This window comes from Pinus tabuliformis, chromosome 4_1 (genome assembly GCF_031772625.1).
Source record: "Pinus tabuliformis cultivar Carrire ecotype Pingquan chromosome 4_1, CPIR1, whole genome shotgun sequence".
Taxonomy (NCBI): domain Eukaryota; kingdom Viridiplantae; phylum Streptophyta; class Pinopsida; order Pinales; family Pinaceae; genus Pinus; species Pinus tabuliformis.
In genome coordinates this window covers 698,275,370-698,296,829 of record NC_142303.1, presented here as the reverse complement: position 1 = coordinate 698,296,829, position 21,460 = coordinate 698,275,370, and the positions used below count along the sequence as shown (strand labels likewise).

At 37.2% G+C, this 21,460-nt stretch overlaps 2 long non-coding RNA genes across 2 annotated transcripts; both read right to left on the bottom strand.

Annotated features, from left to right (window-relative positions):
* Window positions 1-12,332: 12,332 nt before the first annotated feature.
* On the bottom strand, window positions 12,333-13,063 carry LOC149178063 (uncharacterized). Its single transcript, XR_016258818.1, has 3 exons — window positions 12,965-13,063; window positions 12,783-12,865; window positions 12,333-12,693 (listed from the first exon to the last, which is right to left on the bottom strand). It is a non-coding gene; the product is annotated as an uncharacterized LOC149178063 (long non-coding RNA).
* A 7,178-nt stretch (window positions 13,064-20,241) lies between these two features.
* On the bottom strand, window positions 20,242-20,770 carry LOC149178062 (uncharacterized). The gene is made up of 2 exons (XR_016258817.1): window positions 20,696-20,770; window positions 20,242-20,606 (listed from the first exon to the last, which is right to left on the bottom strand). It is a non-coding gene; the product is annotated as an uncharacterized LOC149178062 (long non-coding RNA).
* Window positions 20,771-21,460: the final 690 nt, after the last annotated feature.

Here is a 21,460-nt window from a genome sequence, read left to right as displayed (position 1 = left end):
CATCATCACTTTGCATGTGACCTGATCAACACAACGACATTAAATTTGAAAAACAATGTTAAGGTATTTAGTCTTATAAAAGACTTGTCTTTCGCATCCTCTATCCCTTCTTGGGATCTTTTAAGCATAACTTAATTTCCTTAAGTTATGTTCTTAACTAGAAACCATACAGCTCATCATTTGATTTTGAATATGATTAGAATGAGGTGATGATATTACTAATTTACCTCAATGAATTTGTATTGTATTACCCTTTGTCCTTGCATATCATCCATGCCATTTTCGAACAAATATGAGTAAAATGTTTAACATATCATTAACGTAGGTGTAATGATTACATCTCCACTTTTCCTTTACACATAGGCATCTATTTTAGAGGTTTGTTTAATGATTTTGAAGATAAAAATAATTTACTATTTGACTTCAATTACACCACTTATGAAAGCATATCCATGCAGCTCATTTCATCTCCACAATGAGTTCTATGTATAAGGCATCCATGTATTTGTGTAATTAAATACTCATTTATTTTTGTACATGTATTATTTGTTAACAAGATTTGGTATGTATTAATATAATGGCCATGCTTATCATGGTTGCAATTTTTTAATTATTCTCTATGCATATATGCAATCATGACATATAGTTATCGTGCCCTCAAAGGAATGCTCAACTATAGCTTAAGTTTTGAACTTTCATAATATATGATAAAATTTAAGCTCCTTATCTTAGAAAGGGTCTTAATAAAAGTAAATTATTAACCTTAATAACATTTTACTTCTTTACTTCGCAATGTTTTATGCATGGAAACATACCAAAACAACTTCTGGTAAATGTTTTATGCATACCACAATAACTTCTCATAACCATATACTAGATAGGATCCCCTTTGGGCATAATTTGATCACTACTTATAGTTGAAACCTATTTTCTATTGCTAAAGAGTCTATATGATAGCAGTGAAATATCAACAATATTATATGTGAGACTCTGTAATTGTCTCAATTCTCATCCTTCCAACTCAGGGAAATCGTCACACATTCTAAACCAACAAATCAGTGATTCTATCCTTTATTACCATGAACATTAAAACATGGTCCTTCATTTTTTTTTCCAATGAGGTTAGCATGTTTAAAAATTTAAGGACGTGCAATAGAATATTAAATAGCATATTTAATATGATCATACTTTACCTCAGAATTTTGTGAATAGTCACACTCCTTATGTGGGTTTCATCTTTTGAACTAATTGTAAGCAAGATTTTCAAAGCTTAATTTCTGACCACTTATATACTAAAATAAACTATTCATCTCTTTAATATGGTGCGCACATATGCACAAAGTCACATAATCTTAGGACATAAGATATGTGTGATTGTGTTCATTTACAAATTACAATACATAAATAAAATGTAGACATAAGGATCCAATTCTTTTTGGAAAATACAATGTTCTCAAAAGAATTGGAAATCATTCAAAACCATTCTCATCATAAATTGTACCCCTGCAATTTGTAATATCAAATACCAAACTTTGTGTTCTTCTGGTCGAAAGAGCTCTCTTTTCTCTGGACATTGTCCTCTTGCTAGGAGTATGTAACAATTTTCTTCAAACAGGTTGTGAACAACCAATGCAAAATTTCGACATGGATATAACATTCCGAGCAGTGGGCAGTGACCATCTCGATACCAGTGCTGAGCATCAATTAGGGGTGAAGGAGGGGTGCAATATGTGCTTTGGTGATGTGGATGTGAATGTGATGCACGTAAATATGTTTTGCCATCATAGATATTGTTTTTGATGTTTGACTCTATATGTTAAGGCCATGATGGCTCATTATGGTGTTGTACCTAAATGCCCACATCGCATGTGTAACTCCAAACTCACAATAGATGATTGTGAGAAATTATTTTCATCTAAATGGCTTGACATTTTAATAAAAAAGCCTGAAGAGGAAAAAAATTACAAATTCAGAGAAAGTATATTACCCATATACTGATTGCACTTTTTTTATGGCTTTATGAGAATTAAATAGGTTCCCACAAGTTTCCTCTCCCTTTTCTTCCTCATCACATTCTTCTCTAACAATAACAACAACAAAATGCCAGAATCGCTACCGATCGTTTTGTATTGAGTGTAAGGTTCCTTGGCACAAAGACATGTCTTGTGAAGAACATGCCCCTTAGTTGGGTGTTGTAAATGAAGAGTTGAATTTCCTTATAGAGAACAACAAGTGGAAGTGTTGCCCAAACTGCAAACATACAATTGAAGGCACTGAAGGTTGCATGCACATAATTTGTAGATACACAATATAAGGGGCCCTGCACAGGCATGCCACAACTCTGAATTAAGATTTCTCCTTTCCCCTTTGCCGGATGGGCCAAATTGACAACAACCTCAAAGTTCCTTGTGAGGCTTCCACTACTACAGGCTCTGCTTCTCCATGCCCATCACAATGATGGCGTTCAAGAAGTGCTTCTATGATCTTTCTGTGACACTTCCATTTTTTGGTCTCGTTCATGAAAGAACTAGAAAACCCCCCATCAGGAAAAAGGGCATATCCTTCATTCACTCTTTAATTTCTTTAATTTCATTCTACTTACTGGTGAAGTATCATATACTAGTGTAGCACTCACTACCTAAAGTACAATATTATGACCTAGACTTGTTACCTATCAAGTGCGCCCATAGTTGACAACCATCCCGGTAAAGTCTTAGAATTATATGCACGCAATCCACCCATGGCCACCAGCCATATCATACATGACCGTCCATCGCCCTCCTTTCCCCACTCATATTTTTAAACCAAAATTTCCTCTCTGCCACCATAGAAAAACAACCACAAACTTTATATTATTATTTACTACTGCAATGCGACCCATAACATTCCTTTTTCTCCATCTGCAACTCCACCCATGGTGGTTGCCATTGAATCTTCCACCCCGTAACTACATACAGTTTAATTGGACCTCAAATTATTGCATCGTTCCTAACATACAGAATTAAAATTACTAATAAATGAAAACAGTAATGGAGATGGTATTGCTTCTCAAACAAAATCCATTACAGTATCAATATTCTGCAATTGCAAAGTTGATAAAGACATACATTTGCACTGGGTGATAGCATGAACCTAGCCATTCTCGCCTTCTACACTTCCTGGATAACCATCATCAAAACATAAACATCTGAGCCACGACTTTACCTTCCACGTCTATGTTTATTGCAGGATAATTTTATAACCCACTATGGTGTGGATGGCTTGGTTAGACAGCCTTACTACTGCTTTCCTTGATTTCTTTATGTAAATGGTTTCAGTTGGCTTTGTTTCCAATTTAGCACCTCTAACCTTTGATAAATATACAAAAAACCACATTTCAAGAAAACAAGGAAAGAACAGCCTTATCCTTTATTTCAATTATAGAAATACATTATGACACGTTACCTCTTTTTGTAGTGTTTTAATGGATAACATCACTCTATTCATAAGCAAAAAAGGTGAGCTTTCAACTCTAGATTATTGGTTGTTTCCGAAATAGGAAGGTGAGACTATTTTTATTTTACCAGCATTTGAGTGAAATACATTATTATATCCATAACACAAGTCAGATTTTCGGATCGAATCCCTCCAAATCATTCGATGAGTTTGAACCGTCTACGATGTTTCCCATGATTCGGATGTGCTTGGACCTATCCTAAACACTACATTTTAACAGTGCATGGGGAATAAAGTATCCCGATGATGAGGACAGCCAACGACTCTAGTGCCCAATCACAAGGAAGGAATAGTGATCATCTATTTTATTTATCCTTAACTCTTAACTCTCACGCTAGCCAAGATACACACCACTCCACGAATTTCTAACTGTGAAACTTGGATGCAAACGACTTCATCTTCATCTAGATGTATTTGCATTAAGCCTTTATGAGAGCTTATGCCTCAACTCGATTAGTTCCCAGTATAATATAAGAAATATTAAAGCCGAGTAGTTGTTCATGCAGCATCCCTACTGATAGTTCTTGGTGGTTTCTTATTTTCATAACCCTCATTTTCGCACGACTGAGAAAAGTGGAAGGATATTATACCAGGAAAGATACCAGCATAGAGTATTCTAGAAACCACTATATATTTGAAGCCTGCCCTTTGAGTACTAGCAGTGTTGAAATGAATGGGGTTGCGGTCATGGCTAATCTGTGAATAAGTCAACACAGCGTGTCCCATTCCTTTTACTCGGTTATTCAACAAGGCTGAGAGAAAAAAATGCTCGAGTAATTGATATTGTGGTGGTTACGGAAATGCAGAGAGGTGTATTATGAATTAACTTCAAAAGCATCTAGAAGAGCATGAATGATGTACTCTAATGATTTTCTATTTAGATAAATAGATGTGAATTTACAATAGCTTGAATTATCTCATAGCATTATCAATGTCATATAAAGGGATAATAGCTTGTTCCTCTAGATTCGTAAGTGATCCTTTGACAAAAAAAAAAAAACTTAATTTTGGGAAATCATTGAGCCAAATTTTACCACTGTAATTTTTACCATAGCAGTGCTTGATTCAATTACTCAGTTATTAGATTTCTGCGAAATGGGAATATCGACAAGGTTGAGAAGAAAAATGAATGATATAGTTTCCCTTAGGCTCCTTCATTTTCACAGTTCATATGAAAACATTTTAATATTCAATTCATCCTTAAGGAAATCTAACTTCCTTTAAGAAGTCAATGTGTTACTCACATGTTTTACTTTACTCCACTTATGGTTGTGGGTTATTTTCTTTCCTTATAATTATAACCAACCACATTATGTACTTAGTTTCATGGAAGCTTAAACAAAGAAATTTAAGAGCTCTCTCTCTTCATTAAGATATTGTTGTTTAGCTCATAATTTTCCCTTAGTTGTGAGAATCCTTGTAATATTTACATGAAATGGGATTTAGGATGGAGGTGGATTGGTCCATAGGACTTAGTGTTCAAACCTATGCTCTGATACCATTTGGAACGAACCTCTTTTGCCTACCTGGAAATTTCACCCTTAGGCTCCATTCAATTAGCAAATTCTTCATTTACAGTTATAATTCATGTCTTGCTAAGAGTACATTGAGTATGTCGATATATAATCTTTATTAATTATATGAGGTGGATCTATGATGTGGACTTTTTCATCTATAATAAATTATTTCAATCAATCTTTCGTCATACAACATGCAGTTAGCAACACAATTTGACGACCTCACACAAGCATTAATGAACAATACATTAAACTTAACATAACTAGCATGGCCGCATGGCTAGGGATCATGATCCTAAATCAACATGCATAGTCAAATGGTTCAGTGATATCCCTGTTTCTGTAACATGCAAAATCGGCTAGACTAGGCCCATAGGATACCATTCTTTGACATGCATGGCTTAGAACATACTGAATGTTTGATTATATCATTTAGGGCATTGTCCCCTAATTGGTTTGCATGCACCGCCATCTCATACTATTACTTATCCCAAACCTTAATCTATATATGGCCATCTCATGAAGTTAATTTCATGGAGACATTAATGAGATCATTAATATAAACGTCTTGCCATTATCAAATCAAACAAATGTTGCCACATTTCTTATGTACAATGGTCACAAGTAAATTCTAATCATAAGTAAAAATAGCTCCATGGCCCAGGTAATACAACTACCTACTAAGCCTCTTCTTTTGGAGGAAATAAGAGTCTCAAGCATGACTATTTACCTTAACAAGGGATTAGATATACCAATATTACATAAGTTCTACACATTGATCCTTTAACAACCTAACTTAGAATTTCATTTTTATGCCAAAATTTTCACTTGCAACCATATAACATTATCTCATAAATTCTATGACCACAGGTAAATCTACTCATATATAAGAGTCAGATGTAATTCCTTCAATCATTCTAATTGCTAGAATATCTATACAAATTCTTTCATAAGCCAAATGAGATTTAGACAGAAAGGGAAGAAATATTATACACACATTCCACGTATCTATCACCAACTGTATCTCACTTGGAGGGAGGAGCAGCACCACCCAGCCATGAATCACCTCTGACTCCCCCCGAGTCGAAGATCTTTCCATGGATCAACTGTCCTCAAATGACCAATTCATTGGATATTTAATACCCTCTTTCATGATTTAGTTAACATTAGCAGCGTCCCGCTTTATGGATTTTTCCATTTACCTAGGTCTTATGTGGAAAAGCTCGTCTCTATCTCCTAAGATGCTTTTCCACATAAAAGCTTGCATTTATCTTGTGCAAAGCATTTATATCTGATGGATCTTTATCTCCCATCCATCTGATGGATATCCAATCCATCCAGGCTTATCTAGAATCACATCTAGAAGCTTATCATGAAAGATTCATCTCTATCCCATTCCTCATGATATTTGGCAGTCGTCTCATCTCTCTTGGTGCTTCGCCCTCCAAGTGATTTATTTTATTAATTTATTTAATAATACATTTTCTTTTCACATTACATATCACCTAGCTTTCCTCAACATAGTTGTAGAATAGTTTAACCCACAAAGGAGGGTATCAAACCTAGCTTTCCTACACTTAGGTCTACAACCTTTACACACAAGGGAGGATATCATACCTAGCCTTAACTTAGCTTAGGTTTACAATAATGTAGTACACGAGGGAGGGGTGTTACAATCTCTCCCTGCTTCACTTTGTGACTAATGACTATCTTCATCCTCCTACTTCCACACCTATTTTTCTTGTCTCTGTCACTTTTCAACTCTTAATCAATATCTCCCCTCACACACTAACTCATTCTTCCCTAACTCCCAACCCTTGTCTCTATTTATTTCCCTCTTTATCTTTCTTGGCCCCTTTATCCCTATATCTCTCGCCCTCCCATTACCTACCCACCATAATGAAATTTAATTTCCAATGTGTCAAGCAAATAGTTGTAGAAATGCACACAAATTTTTAGAGATACAAATGTGCATTTGATATTAGTGGTAGGAATCTTCATACATTTTTGCGCTAAAAATGTCCATTCATTTTAGTGCCAAAAACATGGAAACGTAGTTTCAGATTTAAATTTCTCCAGGTGAGAATATTATCTACGTGATGATTGGGATTCATTATATAGACTTATAGGTTGAAAAACACATTTGTATGGGCTACAAATACTTGAAGAAATTTTGTGAAAATGTGTGTGTATATATATATATATATATATATATATATATATATATATATATATATATATATATATATATATATATATATATATATATATATATATATATATATATATATATATATATATATATATATATATATATATATATATATATATATATATATATATAATATTTTCTATAAAAATAATTTCTCTTATTATTTTTTAATACATTTTTCTTGCCAAATATATCAAGATATAAAGACAAACCCCTTGTCTAATTTTGTTATAAATTTTCAAGCATTAATTGTTTGGGAAAAAAATTATAAGGTACACTAAAGGACATTGAGGCCAACAACCTTTAAAACAAAAAATGGTTGTTTGATAATGCTAAGACCCATTTATGTTTCTCTAATGAAAGGCCTCATTATTGGAATGATATAATGACATTCATAATTTAAAATTTAAATATAAAAATAAGAACATAGTTTTTGAAAAGGACGTGCCCATAAGAACACTCTACTCTCTAAAACTCTATATGATTTTTGAAAAAAAAATCCATTATTTAGTTTCCTACAGAGTTTACTAAAGAAAAATTATGTAGTTTAATTTTCATGAAAATCAAACTACCAATGATAGGAAAACCAAATATTCACATAAATAAACGCAATTTCTATATAAAAATTATATTACAAATATGTAGTATAATTTTCTTGAAAATTAAAGTACCAATGATAGGAAATCTAAATATTCACATATATAAACACAATTTCTATATAAATATATATTACCATCCTCAAATGCTTCGTGTCAATACCTCTTATCATCACTACAAGTTACTAGTTTTCTATTTCCTTATCACATACCAATTTTAAGTTACATTAATCCTCCTATTATCTCTAACTTTGGGATTAACATACAATTAAATTTGGGAAAAAATTGTTTTAGACTATATACCAAATCTTTAGACAAATAAACAAAAACAATTCATTCCATAAAAATGTTTTGTGTTAATATTTAGAAAGTGTTGAATGGTCCTTTATTTGAGCCACCCTAGAAGCCTTAGGATTGAAACTCTATTTTATGGAAACTATGAAGATCTTAACTAGAAGATATTGAGTGTTTATAGTAATTATTTTGAAAGCCATAGATTATGTTTAACCAATCTAGTTTCAATATTATATTTATTTGTATGACCTCCCATTATGGTGAACACATGCACTAACCATGATGGACTCTATTTTAGATCGAAATCTTGACCCTTTTTTCTTCACTTAGTTCTATTTGATAAATGGGATGCGAGCAAATTTATAGTCATTCATGTTGAAGAATTTACTTTTGAAATCAACAATATGTAGCAGATATTTTCATATTAAAGGTTTCAACCATCTTAAATTGAGATTAAAATAAATAAATCTATCCTTGTTAAAAATAATATTGGCAAGTCTCAAGCATACCCAAAATTAAATTGAGGTTAAAATAAATAGACCTATCCTTGTTAAAACTAATATTAGAAGCCTCAAACATAACCAAAATGTCTAGACGTTAATTCTTTAGAATTTCCAAATTTTGTAATATATATATAGCAAAACAAAAAATGATTCATAAAGAATGGTGTTGTCTATAGATGTCACAAATTTGGGTGGATGACATTTATCTTGACGTAATCCAGTAATTTTTTTCAAAAAATCAGGATGTTGGAGTGTTTGATTGATTCGTCTTTTTTACGTTGGAAATAGATTCAACACCATCATAAACCCTTGGGGTACCCATAATCCTCATGTTTGATAGCTCTAACCAATATTTAAAAAATTCCTCATAATTGTGGCAGAATCCCCATTATTTTCCAACTAATTCGTGAGTTTTCTAGGTTAAGCTATAAATAAAAATGACCTATCACATTAATAGTTTATCATCAATGTTAGATAAAATTGTACCATAAATGTGAGGTGTGTTTATTTGTGGATGAACATATTATAAAATTTTGTGTAAGAATATGATTGAGGGTTCAAATCTTCATATATAAAGCTTGAAACAAATAAAAAAAATTACAATACAAATTCTAAAAATGATTAAATATTATAAAATTTTGTGAAAAAATAATAATATATAATATAAATATTATTGCAAATAAACATAAAAAAAAAAAATATATGTATTTAAAATTAACAAACTCAACGACTTTTAACACAATATATTTGAAATCTTCACAAAATGATGGTGACTACAGTAATTGTGACTCAAAAGAATCCATTAACTAAAGCATTTGTGGACCAAAGGGTTTAAAGATTGAAAGAGTCTAATGACTGTGACGGGAAGATATTATAAACTTAATCGTTGATAAAATATGAAGGCATCCAGTGATTGTGACTCAAATCCATTAATTGAAGCATTGATGGACAATTCTTCCAATTATTTTAAAATTTAAAATATAAAGAAAACAAGGAGGAGAGAGATGGTAACCGAAAATCATAGACAATAGAGAATACATATTAGACGGTCAATATCAACCATTCATCCTACATTAAATATAATAAATTTTTCAAATCAAAATAACAAAAACATTGAAGCCTCACAAGATTGGTGCCCAAAAGCTAATAAATAAATAGAATTTTTTAGATAATATATGCCAAAAATGATGTTAATGGAACTTAAAAACAAAATAAAAGCTTTTAAAGATGCTAACTCAGCATTAATGTTAATCAAATTTAAAATAAAAATAGTAAAAACTATCGTAAATCATTTAACTTTCAATAAAATAAATCACCATTATAATATTTAAAAACAAAATAGCAAAAACATGGAAACCTCACAAAGTTAGTGTCCCAAACAAAATGGAAAAATATAATAAAATTAAGATTACATAATATAATGGAATATAAAATTAAAATATAAATAGCAACCGTTGATAAATATAAAGTAAAAAAGAGCATACTGATCGGTATTGATATACAGTAAGACAGTTTCACCAAAAGCATTATAAACTGACCGTTGAGAAAAAACAAGAATATCAAGAGCATGGAGTAACTGAAGCATCGATGGACGATGGAGAAAAGCGCTTAATGATTCTGACATAAAAGCGATATAATGATTGAAAAAACAAAAGCATCTGGTGATTGTGGGGATTGTGACTAAAATCCATTAACCCATTAATGGACCGTTCTTGTAATTATTTTTAAATTTAATAGACCGTTCTTGCAATTATTTTTAAATTTAATATGAAAACAGAGAACTTCTTGGATTTATTTTAAATTTAAAAGGAAAGTGGAAAAAACACCATGGAGATTAGTTAAAAGCAAATACAGAATGAATCGTTGAGAATATATAACTCTTTCGAGCCATGTGGAGTTTAAATGACGTCTATGTGTGATAGAGGAGGACGCTCCACTGCATCGGTGGCAAGCAGATCCTCCAGTAGAGAAAGCAACTTTAATAGAAATTTAATGAGCAGTCATTGGTTGTAAAAACTCCAAGTCCAACCTCCTATAGGATTCCCACAAAATGAAACATCAAACATTGCCCCACTTCTTGCTCGCTTCCTCATGTTGTGTTTCGTTGGAACGCTTCCTATTTGTGTGTCTCTCTGTTTTGGGCATCTAGGTCTGAGGTTGTGATGACCCCAATTTATGTAAAAAAATGAAAAGCTATTGTGGTAAAAGTTAGTAAACAGTTGTTGTTATGTGTTATGGACAAGACTGGATAAACTATTTTATTTAAAGTAATTTAAATACTTTCTTGAATTGCTGGCAGCCTCTATGAGGTGAATTTTAAAGAAAAGCGTTCAGTTATAATAACTGAAGGAAACTACCTCCCAGGAATGAGGAAAAGTCCTGGCTGGGGGGAAAGACTCTGTGCTGTGAGGACAGACAGAGAGAGAATAGACAATCTTTTTCCAAGAAGAGAAAAAGTGCAGAAGAAAAGGAGGGTTAAGTCTGGTTAGGACCAGATAACCTGGCACGTGAGTGCACAAATCCTGTTGAGGGCTAGAGGCCTGCAGGATGGCTCGGGGGGAGAACTCCGTCTGAAGGATGGATCTCATGGCTGGGTGGAGAGCTTGAATAAACAAACAGGTGACTTGCTTGTGAAACTACTTCTGACTCGGGTGAATCAGGTATGCTTCCAAGTTGACAAGTTACTGACTGAAAATGAATACACTGTGAAACTTACTATGGGTGATCCTGGATTTTATCTAGCTTGTTGAAATACTGTTAATATGCACAATAAAATTACAAGTAGATGTTAAGGAGTCTAGACCCTATATTCTAGATTCTATTATTAATTATCGTAAACTTGCAGTAGGGTTTCATCATCCCAGCTAGAATTGCATATGTTATTCGACTACACGGGTGTAGTTATAGCAGAAAAGGCAGTTATAGGCCGAGAGGCGTAACCTGTTAGTGGGTAATAACCACCTTAGCACAGCCTCATTAGAGTGTCTGCGGCACTGTATCGTGCTGGCATAGCCATGGCGCTACAGATAAGGATGAAGTCTTAAACAAACGAGCATATACAAAACAGTGAAATGGAATAAGTTAACGCTCGGCCGAAGCATCGAGCACCGACTGTGGTCGGATAAGCACATCAAGATAAAAGAAATAAACACCAACTGTGGTCGGATAGACACATCATGATAACAGAAGTAAACACCGACTGTGGTCGGCTAACCCTTCAGGAGGCAGGGGATAATCATATAACAGTTTAGAAGTAAATGTTATTATGAACAGGAGAAAACTGATGAGTTAATTCAGTACAGAAATTATCATAGAAAACGTATAACATAAAAAAAACTGACAATACATTCAGTTCTAAATCTCTGAATCTTATTGATGTGCAAATAAAGCAAGAAACGGAATCGAAATCATTAAAGGAAGAACTGTACATGTTACATGGGAAAATACAACCCTGTAATGCATATATTCACCGTTAATATATAAAGAAACAGATGCATAATATTCTGTTAACCAAGGGCGTCTGGTCCGAAGCTAGTCGGACGGAGACCGGCAAAACAATATCAGAGTCGCGTCCGGAAACAGTAAACAAAACTATATATAGTTCTTGACCATGCTGCTACTAAACTGGCAGAGTGATAGTATTAGTCCAACTATTAATAACCACTGTAAGAGAACGGCAACACAGAAGACATGCATGATATACGTAGTCAATGATATACATATATTGTACAGTTCATAAGTTATATAACAAAACCCAGCATCCATGTGATGGAATCACGGATAAGGAAACCCTGTTCAACTATTAACACAGGAAACCCAATAAATTACTTGAACTGTCGTTCCAGGTCTGTGACACGGCCGGACCAATATTACAATGTATAACAAGAAAATAAGACTAAGATATGCATGCCTCAGGGGCAGCATGTTAAGCAAATAACAAAACACAAACGTGTGCCGAAGCACTTCCATTTAAATAGAAATTAGCCAGACCTCGAGAGGTACCGAACGCCATTGGGAGGGTTCTCAGTGGAGAGATACCCCGGCGTCCAAGTAAGTAAACCTCATCGATCATGGGTCTGCATTCAAACGTAATATAACCCGTTCAAAACTCTGAAAATGGAACCCTTTTATGATACGCGTAGCAGGTTAAGTGTGGAAGACTCACCTGGTACGCTGGAAGATTCAAGCCTTCAGGCTTAGTCTTGACGGATGGTTGAGAAGCAGGTGGAACAACCCCGGCTGCATGCCCTGATCACCAACAAATTCATCAAAGGTTCGAACAGCAAATGACCGAAACAAAATTGTATTAAAAATGCCTTGAGCCTCCATAGAGTTAAGGGATAATACCTATTGCAGTGTTGAGGTGCACTGTGTAACCTTCAGGGAGGAAGAACGCAAACGAGACGATGGCGAAATCGAACCCGGAATTACCATAGCAGAGGGGCTAGATGAGCCGAGAGAATAAGGTGCAAATGAACCTCGGTTCTGTAGGGAAGAAATTATAAACCCTCGTAAACCCTGTCAAACCATTCCACCGTTGGATTGTAAGATGAAATCTCCACCGTTGAAGAGAGGCGGGAAGCCATTGCACTGGAACCGAGATTCCCGTCCCCGATGCATGACATGGCCTCATGAGCCGGATCAAGCCACATACCCCTTGCAAGTACGAGTGTAGTAAAGAACGGAGCGAGCTGGTGCCTGGGTACACTGTGGCAGGCCATGAAGACCGTGCCGAGTTGTGGTTAGATGGTGGCTAGGTGTAGGATGTACATACGTCCCTGTTGGAACACATCACCGTAAACCGTGTACACTCCATAACGTTAACAACCAAAAGCATTGCGACTTTATAAACTCATATACTTCTCCTTTAGCGTGACAAGGTTAGGTGGATTGAAATATAGGTTGTTAAGGTATAGGTTATGAATGCCCTTTTCATAACCCGCATATCTATTAACGCATGAAAATCAAATGAGCATGATGCTTGTATATTAAATATATATATATATATTAAAGATACCTGCTGGATACAAGTCAGGGTAAATATATATATATTGAAGTACCTGCGGGTTATATGTTAAGCGTAGACATATATAAATTTAAGTACCTGCAGTTTATATGTTAAATGAAGGTGTATATTAAAGTAATTGCAATTGCAGATATATTTGTATTAAAGTACTTGCTGGTGTTATGATTGGTAAATACATGTATAAAAAAAAATTCTTAGAGATGTGACAAATTTGTATCAGAGCCCAGTTTCAACACTGTGGCCTCAGAAAATCAAAGCCTGCACCATGCATAAGAAACTAAGTAATAATTCCTCTAACTGTTGTTCTGTTTATGAAGGGAAAGTACAGAGTGGCAACAGCCAACAGTTAATTAAAAAGGAAACAAGATGCAGGAAGCTGGCAACAATCTTCAAGAGAATGCAGAGCTGTGGGTACAATTGGGCGCAGAAACACGGAGTACCAACCTTGCAATCCTGGAAACTATCCAGGAATTGAAGAACGAGATGGCACGGTTGCGAGAGGACAATGCCCGTTTAACAACAGAACAGGAAAGAATTCTGAAAAGCCTGTCGGACAGGCAGAACCCACCTCTGTCTAACCCCAGTGCAGAACAGCAGAGGGTAACAGAAGAACAAGACTATCAAATGGAACCTGAAAATTCTGATGACAAGGAAAATCACTCTGGTAATGCACCTCAGTAGCAAACCTCAAAACGACAGAAAGTGGAACTGCAGGGAGAATTCCGGAAAATTAAACCCCCACACTTTGATGGTGAACAAGAGGAAGCTGCGGAAGCTTGGTTGATAAATATGAATAAGTATTTTCAATTGTATGAATATGACCACAATTTGAAGGCAAGATTGGCAATTTTTCAGTTACAAGGTAAGGCAACCTTGTGGTGGGAAGAAATTAAAATTTTCAAGGGGGTCAGTAAGCGAACCATTACATGGGAGAAGTTCCAGAAATATTTTAAAGAAAGGTACCTGACTGAGCGCTTCTATGATGAAAAGGCAAGGGAGTTTCATGACTTAAGACTGGGACAGCAGACCATGGACGAATTCATTAACTGTTTCACCTCGTTGTTATGTTATGTACCTTACATCAAGGAGGAGAAGGCCAAGGTCCAAAGGTTTGTGAGCAGTTTGCCTGCATACATAAGGGAAAGGATTGAGTTCGACAATCCTAGGACCATGGATGAGGCCATCCGTAAAGCGAGAATCTGCTACCAGCAGAGTAAACAGAAAGGGGACACTTCAAGCAAAAGGTGGAATGAGAAAAGAAGTGGTCGCATGGTTGGGAGCAGCAAAGGAAATCGCAGCAGTGGAAACAAAGGTGCTGGTAAAGGACTAAACAGTAGACCTGTTGCAAGGAATGCATCCCGGTCCAGACCGTTGGGCGAATCCAAGGCAAATGAGCAGTCTGTTAGACCAGAAGGTGAGGGGATGACCAGACCACCAGTTCAATGTTGGGGATGTGGGGGACCTCATTATGTTAAAAATTGTCCACAGCGGAAGGGGACAGACCAGATATCACAGATTCATGAGGCATCAACGGTTGGAGACGTGCTGCGTAGTGTACCTAGAATCAATGCAGCGCTGGAGGACCGTCAGGCGGAGTATCAACCATCTATGGTTGAATTCGAAGGTAAAATCTCCAACCTTTCCATAGTTGTTCTAATAGACCCAGGGGCTACTTTAAGTTATATTAGCCCGAAAATAGTAGAACAGTGTAAACTGCAAGCTGAAAAGTTTAAAAATCCATGGCTGGTTCAACTAGCTACAGGAGCCAAGGGACGAGTCTTGGCCAAAGTAAATAATTGTTCCTTGACCATAGCAGGACAGCCAATAGTGGCAGATTTGAATGTTTTGCCGTTGGGTTCCTATGACATTTTGATTGGTATGGACTGGCTGGAGAAACACTGGTCTTTAGTCAACTGCAAGACCAAAACCATCTATTATAAGGATGACCGTGGGGAACAGCAGGAGTTGCAAGGAATCAGACACCCTATGCAGATTCGACCTATTACAGCATCTCAGCTAGCTAAGTGTATCAAGAAGAAGTGTCAAATCTACGCTATTCAAGTGGGATACGCGAATCAGAAGGATAAAACTGCTATGCTGGGTAACATTCCGATAGTACAGGATTTTGCAGATGTCTTTCCCGAGGAAGTGCCGGGATTACCACCTAAACGGGATGTGGACTTCATTATTGAGTTGATTCCAGGGGCAGCACCTGTATCACGAGCACCCTACCGTATGAGTGTGCCAGAACTAACAGAGTTGAAAATGAAATTGCAGGAGCTGTTAGATAAAAATTACATCCGCCCCAGTGTATCACCCTGGGGAGCTCCAGTGCTGTTTGTCAAAAAGAAGGATGGCACTTTTCGAATGTGCATCGATTATCGTCAGTTGAATAAACTCACGATAAAAAATAAATACCCTTTGCCTAGGATCGACAAACTTTTCGATCAGGTAAAGGGAGCGACGGTGTTCTCTAAAATCGATCTGCGATCTGGTTATCATCAGATCAGAATTAAAGAAGAGGATATCGCTAAGACTGCTTTCAGAACGCGATATGGGCATTACGAGTTTGTGGTGCTACCTTTTGGCCTGACCAATGCACTTGCTACTTTTATGTGTTTGATGAACAGTGTGTTTCATCGGTTTTTAGACAAGTTTGTACTGATATTCATAGATGATATTCTGATTTACAGCAGATCCAGAAAGGAGCATGAGGAACACCTTAGACTGGTATTGCAAACCTTACGAGAACATCAATTATATGCAAAGTTCAGTAAGTGTGATTTCTTCAAGGAAGAAATACAATACTTAGGCCACGTGATCACCAAGGAAGGAATTGCAGTTGATCCCGAGAAAATCAGGACTATATTGGAATGGCCTATACCGAAGGATGTGGCGGATATTAGATCCTTCATGGGGTTAGCAGGTTATTATAGAAGATTTGTTGAAGGCTTCTCGAGGGTAGCATACCCTATCACCTCCTTGCAAAAGAAGGGAAAGATATTTAAGTGGACCTCAGAATGCCAGAAGAGCTTTGAGCAGCTCAAGCATTTACTCACCACCGCACCTCTGTTAAGCATAGCTGATCCTAACAAGGATTACGTGGTCTGCACATACGCAAGTAAGGAAGGTGTGGGAGGAGTGCTGATGCAAGAAGGAAGAGTCATTGCTTATGAGTCTAGGAAGCTGAAGGAACATGAGCAGAAATACTCTGCTTACGATCTGGAGCTGACAGCTGTCATTCATGCCCTAAAAATGTGGCGGCATTACCTTTTGGGCAGAAAATTTCTGTTATTAACAGACCACCACAGCCTAACAAACTATTTCAGCCAACCCAATTTGAACACAAGGAAAGCTCGTTGGGCTGACTTCCTAAGCAGATTTGACTTTGAAATCAAGCATCTAAAAGGGAAGGAGAACCGAGTGGCTGATGCATTAAGTCGAAAAGTACAATGCTTGTGCAAAATTTCAGTTAGTAAATGGCAGAGTACCTTATTGGACGGGATAAAAACAACAGCTGAACAAGATGCTGTTTATCAGCAGATTAAACAGCAAATACAGAAACAATCTGTTAAGGAAATACAACAAGGGTATGAACTCGATGATGCTGAATTGTTGCACTTTAATAAAAAGTTGTATGTACCCAACGAGAACAGCATTAAAAAGCTGATTTTGGATGAATTCCATACCAGTCATTACACTGGGCATCCGGGTTACCAGAAAATGGTTACTGCCCTTCGAAAGGAGTACTACTGGCCAAAAATGAAAAAAGAGATAGCCGAATATCTAGCACGCTGTCTAGAATGTCAGCAGATTAAGGCGGAGCATTTACATCCAGCAGGGCTGTTACAACCCTTACCCATTCCGGAATGGAAATGGGAGACGATCTCCATGGATTTTATAACTGGATTGCCTAAAACAAAGAAAAATAATGATTCCATTATGGTGGTAGTGGATAAGCTGAGTAAGGCAGCACACTTCATACCTGTGCAGTCGTCATATAAAGCTGTACAAATTGCTCATATTTTCATGCAGAATGTATTCAGATTGCATGGACTCCCGAAGGTGATTATCTCCGATCGGGATGTCAAGTTTACATCAACCTTTTGGAGGACATTATTTGCTGAACTGGGAACACAGCTGAACTTTAGCACAGCTTATCATCCCCAAACAGATGGCCAAACAGAGCGAGTGAATCAAGTTGTGGAGGACATGCTGAGAGCCTACGTTATGATGAAGCCAACCCAATGGGAAGATTACCTTCACCTGGTCGAATTCGCATATAATAATGGATATCATTCTTCAACGCAGATGAGTCCTTTTGAGGTTATGTATGGGCGGAAGTGCCACACACCCGCAAGCTGGGGTGGACCAGAGGACAGATTGCGAATTGGCCCTGATATGCTTCAGGAAATGGAGAATATGGTAAAGAAGGTGCGTTCCAATTTAAAAGCTGCTCAGGACAGGCAGAAAAGTTTCGCTGATCGAAAGAGAAGATTCAAGGAATTTCAAGTTGGGGATCATGTATTTGTAAGAATCCAACCAAGAAGGAGTACCTTGCAGTGGAGTGGATGTGCTAAACTGGCACCTCGCTACTTCGGACCCTTCCAGATCTTGGCAAGAGTAGGGTCGGTAGCTTATCAGCTTGCCTTACCAAGCCATATTAGGATCCACAATGTGTTTCATGTATCCGTATTAAAGAAATACGTATACGATCCTAAACATGTGATTCAATGGCAGAATATTCGGGTAAGAAGTAATCTGGTCACTATAAATAAACGTTCTTTAAAAACTGGAAAATAATTAAAGTTGTTGCTACTTGCAGGTCGAACCGGAAGGCGAGGTTCTGGTCGAACCACTGACCATTCTCGACCGGAGAGAAGTGCAGCTGCGGAAACGGGTTATTTTCTAAGCTAAAGTGCAGTGGCAGCACTATGGGCCGGAAGAGGCCACGTGGGAGGACGAGGAACTCCTTAGAGAAGCTTACCCAAACTTGTTTATGGGAAATAGACATCGGGACGATGTCCAATCTCAGGAGGGGGAGATGTGATGACCCCAATTTATGTAAAAAAATGAAAAGCTACTGTGGTAAAAGTCAGTAAACAGTTGTTGTTATGTGTTATGGACAAGATTGGATAAACTATTTTATTTAAAGTAATTTAAATACTTTCTTGAATTGCTGGCAGCCTCTATGAGGTGAATTTTAAAGAAAAGTGTTCAGTTATAATAACTGAAGGAAACTACCTCCCAGGAATGAGGAAAAGTCCTGGCTGGGGGGAAAGACTCTGTGCTGTGAGGACAGATAGAGAGAGGATAGACAATCTTTTTCCAAGAAGAGAAAAAGTGCAGAAGAAAAGGAGGGTTAAGTCTGGTTAGGACCAGATAACCTGGCACGTGAGTGCACAAATCCTGTTGAGGGCTGGAGGCCTGCAGGATGGCTCGGGGGGAGAACTCCGTCTGAAGGATGGATCTCATGGCTGGGTGGAGAGCTTGAATAAACAAACAGGTGACTTGCTTGTGAAACTACTTCTGACTCGGGTGAATCAGGTATGCTTCCAAGTTGACAAGTTACTGACTGAAAATGAATATACTGTGAAACTTACTATGGGTGACCCTGGATTTTATCTATCTTGTTGAAATACTGTTAATATGCACAGTAAAATTACAAGTAGATGTTAAGGAGTCTGGACCCTAGATTCTAGATTCTGTTATTAATTATCGTAAACTTGCAGTAGGGTTTCATCATCCCAGCTAGCATTGCATATGTTATTCGACTACACGGGTGTAGTTATAGCAGAAAAGGCAGTTATAGGCCGAGAGGCGTAACCTGTTAGTGGGTAATAACCACCTTAGCACAGCCTCATTAGAGTGTCTGCGGCACTGTATCGTGCTGGCATAGCCATGGCGCTACAGATAAGGATGAAGTCTTAAACAAACGAGCATATACAAAACAGTGAAATGGAATAAGTTAACGCTCGGCCGAAGCATCGAGCACCGACTGTGGTCGGATAAACACATCAAGATAAAAGAAATAAACACCGACTATGGTCGGATAGACACATCATGATAACAGAAGTAAACACCGACTGTGGTCGGCTAACCCTTCAGGAGGCAGGGGATAATCATATAACGGTTTAGAAGTAAATGTTATTATGAACAGGAGAAAACTGATGAGTTAATTCAATACAGAACTTATCATAGAAAACGTATAACATAAAAGAAACTGACAATACATTCAGTTCTAAATCTCTGAAGCTTATTGATGTGCAAATAAAGCAAGAAACGGAATCAAAATCATTAAAGGAAGAACTGTACATGTTACATGGGAAAATACAACCCTGTAATGCATATATTCATCGTTAATATATAAAGAAACAGATGCATAATATTCTGTTAACCAAGGGCGTCTGGTCCGAAGCTAGTCAGACGGAGACCGGCAAAACTATATCAGAGTCGCGTCTAGAAACAGTAAACAAAACTATATATAGTTCTTGACCATGCTGCTACTAAACTGGCAGAGTGATAGTATTAGTCCAACTATTAATAACCACTGTAAGAGAACGGCGACACAGAAGACATGCATGATATGCGCAGTCAATGATATACATATATTGTACAGTTCATAAGTTATATAACAAAACCCAGCATCCATGTGATGGAATCACGGATAAGGAAACCCTGTTCAACTATTAACACAGGAAACCCAATAAATTACTTGAACTGTCGTTCCAGGTCTGTGACACGGCCGGACCAATATTACAATGTATAACAGGAAAATAAGACCAAGATATGCATGCCTCAGGGGCAGCATGTTAAGCAAATAACAGAACACAAACGTGTGCCGAAGCACTTCCATTTAAACAGAAATTAGCCAGACCTCGAGAGGTACCGAACGCCATTGGGAGGGTTCTCAGTGGAGAGATACCCCGGCGTCCAAGTAAGTAAACCTCATCGATCATGGGTCTGCATTCAAACGTAATATAACCCGTTCAAAACTCTGAAAATGGAACCCTTTTATGATACGCGTAGCAGGTTAAGTGTGGAAGACTCACCTGGTACGCTGGAAGATTCAAGCCTTCAGGCTTAGTCTTGACGAACGGTTGAGAAGCAGGTGGAACAACCCCGGCTGCATGCCCTGATCACCAACAAATTCATCAAAGGTTCGAACAGCAAACGACCGAAACAAAACTGTATTAAAAATGCCGTGAGCCTCCATAGAGTTAAGGGATAATACCTGTTACAGTGTTGAGGTGCACTGTGTAACCTTCAGGGAGGAAGAACGTAAACGAGACGATGGTGAAATCGAACCCGGAATTACCATAGCAGAGGGGCTAGATGAGCCGAGAGAATAAGCTGCAAATGAACCCCGGTTCTGTAGGGAAGAAATTATAAACCCTCGTAAACCCTGTCAAACCATTCCACCGTTGGATTGTAAGATGAAATCTCCACCGTTGAAGAGAGGCAGGAAGCCATTGCACTGGAACCGAGATTCCCATCCCCGATGCATCACATGGCCTCATGAGCCGGATCAAGCCACATACCCCTTGCAAGTACGAGTGTAGTAAAGAACGGAGCGAGCTGGCACCTGGGTACACTGTGGCAGGCCATGAAGACCGTGCCGAGTTGTGGTTAGATGGTGGCTAGGTGTAGGATGTACATACATCCCTGTTGGAACACATCACCGTAAACCGTGTACACTCCATAACGTTAACAACCAAAAGCATTGCGACTTTATAAACTCATATACTTCTCCTTTAGCGTGACAAGGTTAGGTGGATTGAAATATAGGTTGTTAAGGTATAGGTTATGAATGCCCT